The sequence below is a fragment of the Camelina sativa genome, chromosome 14 (assembly GCF_000633955.1).
Source record: "Camelina sativa cultivar DH55 chromosome 14, Cs, whole genome shotgun sequence".
NCBI lineage: Eukaryota > Viridiplantae > Streptophyta > Magnoliopsida > Brassicales > Brassicaceae > Camelina > Camelina sativa.
Window position 1 is genome coordinate 31420804 of NC_025698.1, and position 3633 is coordinate 31424436.

Below are 3633 nucleotides of genomic sequence, written 5' to 3' on the forward strand. Positions count from 1 at the left end.
TTTTTTTTTTTTTTTTTTGCAAATAGATCAGCTCATGAGAACCAATGAGAAGGAAAAACGTTTACAAGCAAAACATGATGCGGATATGTACGCGCTTGGCGTGCCAAAGAATCTGCAGTTACATTAGCATTTCTGGAAATAAGAGATAGAGAGAAGGAAGAAAACTCCTCTTTGTCCATCTTGATATCATCGAGATAGGTCTTGAAGGCCCATCAATCGTCGAGAGAAGACACCATCTTCACAAAGTCTGAGCAATCTGTGTAAAAAGCCACATCTCGATAGTCATGACCAATCATGCACCGCAAAGCCCAAACAAATGCTTCTACTTCAGCATGCAAAGGGGAAAAACTTCGTCGGAAATTGGCGGCTCCCTTTGTCGTCGAAGCTTCCTGAAAGGATGAACACACCCATCCTGCATCCGCAAAAGCATCACCCGCTTTCCACGATCCATCGACAAAACATCTGTAACCAGAAAAACAGTAGGAAGATGCCCTATGCGCCCCGACTCTCAAGCACTAGTGGCGTTGGGAAACGGTGATAAATCTTCACCTTCATTCTCTGCAACCATGTAGATGTCTCCTCTATCGCTAATCTAACGACATCCTCGGGCTTGTCTAGACCTGGGCATATAATCTGAAACCAAACAAACCAAACCGAACCGATCTGGAAAAACCGATTTGTATCGGTTTTGGTTTCTCTATTAAAACCGATCAGTTTTTATATTGATCGTGATTTGGTTTTCGGTTTTAAACCGATCCGAACAAAAATCCGATCGGTTATCCACTAAATTAAATATATTATTAATTTTCTATATATTTGGGTTTAGATTGATAATATTTTGGGCTTATTTCTGGGCCGGAGCCCAGTAGCTACCTGAGACAATAAGGTTAAGGGTCACACGTTAAAGCCATCTGAGCTATCCAAACTTTTTAATTATAATTTCTGAGTAATATATATAAGGTTCAGATTAAGTTCGGATTTAAAAAAAAAATTGAAAACCGTTCTGAATCCGAACGAATCCGAACCGATCCGGCCGGATTCTATACATCCCAATCCGAAAAATCCAAAATCTAAAAAATCCGATCTGATCCGAACCGAAAATCGAAACGCACAGGACTAGGCTTGTCCATAAGATTCTCAAATACATGAGCATTCCTTGCATTCCATATATACCACATAATCCAAGGGAAGGCCGCAACTTGAGAATCTGGATTGACGGAATCTGGATTAACGGAACCCAGAAAATGATTCATTTGAATACAGAGAGTCTGTAGAAAAGGAAACCGGTCCGACCGGCATCATTTTTTTTTCCACCTAATGATTCAACGCTAAATTCAATTTTAATATCTCTATTTAATAAAATTCAACACTTTACCCTATTATTTTTTTTTCTCGACAAATCAAATATATTATATCATAAAGAGTTTTACATGATACATAAATCACTAATATACAACCAATGACACAAATATAGGAAATTGAATACAATTTCGATGAAAGAGTGGAAGTGACCCTGCTTTCCAATAAAGCCTTACATGCTAACAGATAAAATCTGTTACGTCCCCCTTCATATACTCGTAATTGGCTATCATCTTATAGATGAAACTCCAAAATGTATTTTGCATTACTTTTGTTAAAAGAAAAAACTGAAGTGTTGCTTGGAGTGATTCTGAATATTGTCTTTTGAAACTCAAAATGATATGCTGGAAAAGCCTAACGCATCGTTGCCGATTATTGACCAATATTTTTCTTTTCATAGCAGTAGAATCTTCCGACCAATGGAAAGAGAAATCATCATCATCAAAGTCACTCACCACGATTTTTCTTCCCATCACACTCGTGTCTTGTTTTGGATAATACGAAGGACATATCAATTGAATAAAACGATGAACCAGTTCTAGCAAAAGAAAGGCTTTCGACCGGGAAAAGTTATCACCATCGTCATCATAGAAAATCATCGCCTTCATTTTAGAACCATACACTCCACATCCCATATAATCAATCAACAAGATGAAATATTCCAACCAAGGTAATGGGAGAACATCACCATCATCATACAATGTTAACGTCACAAGAAAAATATCAACAGATCCAACAGAAAAGTACCCAACCTCAAATCTTGCACATATAAGGATAATTAATCCCAACTCAGTTTGAGGAACATACCCACATCTATTTCGGATTCTGATTTCATCAAGTAGAGTGATTCTTCCATTGATTCCAGGATCAAAAACCCATGTTGAAACTCCATACCTTTGGGAGGAGAATATTCACCGGTTGAAACCCGGAAATTCCATCGGCAGTGACCAAACACACCGGAAAAAAACTTTCTACAAAGAAAGATATCACAATTTCTTTGGATTGACATTATGTGAAAGGAGCGACAATGGAGATGAGATGAATCTCTCATATTGATTAGTGAAATCCTATCGATTTGATAGATAATCCAAATTAAGGATCGATATGATGGAGTGACCATAGTCTGATTTGGAAATGACGGATTCACTTTCTGATACACTGTTGTCGTGAAGAGGCAAGTTGCGTGGGTTTGATCATCTCGATTTGTCATTTTTAGTTACTGAAAATTTTAATACTATGCGGTAATTAGAAGATGTAAAAGCAACTATACAAAGAAAACAAACGATGGCCGACGCCGGAGAAGCCGACGCCGGCCGGAAAAAGTGGAGAAGGAAGGTTTTGCTTGAAACGGTGGCTTTAGAAAATCGCCTATAGCGAGAAAGGAAAACCGTTCACATCCGTCTAAGAGATATTAAGCGACCATGACAAATTTTATATTTTATATTTTATATTTTCATATTTTTGTTCTTTTTATGATTTATGATTACATATTTAAAAACAATTATCAATTAAAACTAAATTATTAATCTAAATTAAAGTGAATTAACCTAAATAATTGTTTATATTTTTTTATAATATTTATAATTGAAATTAAATTTCTTTTTGCAAGTAAAAACTAAGAAGTATAATTTTAAACACACAAAAAACATTGATCAAGAATAATAAATCGAAACTAAATCTAAGTATATGAATCGAAACTAATCTCGATTTATACATTTTTTAAAATGAGAAATTTTGATATATTTTTTATTTTGTAAAAAACAGATTAATATACATAATTGTGATTAAATAATTGGTATGATATTAAAAAAATTAACAAAACTAACATCAGCCAATCAGAATAAAACAAAATTCTCCACACAGAAAAATACATTTCCTACTCGCGGATAGGACAGACTCGAAATTTGGCAATACATGTCCCATAATTTTCATGTGAATATTTTCAACTCAGTTTAATCCACATGTGTTTTTGAAAAATTCAACAGCCACATTGCATCCTCATTGTATATGGTCTAAGCAAAAAGACAAAAATAAGATAGAGAAGTAACCATAGCAAAATGGGGCTTGCACGACAAAAAAAAGTAACCATAGCGAAAGAGGGCTAAAAGTTTTGGTGAAAGCTTAAAGCTTGTCTTCGAAATCAGAGAGTGGAGTCATCTGTTCCTTCAAACCCTTCCTCTTCCTGGTATCAGCCACAAGCACTGAGGCCTGAGTTCCTGGCTCAAGAGGGTCAGACGACATCATTTCCCAATGATCAAAAACACACTGCGGGAA

General features: G+C 35.7%; 1 pseudogene; it reads right to left on the minus strand.

Annotated features, from left to right (window-relative positions):
* Positions 1410-2569, minus strand: LOC104743050 (annotated as a pseudogene).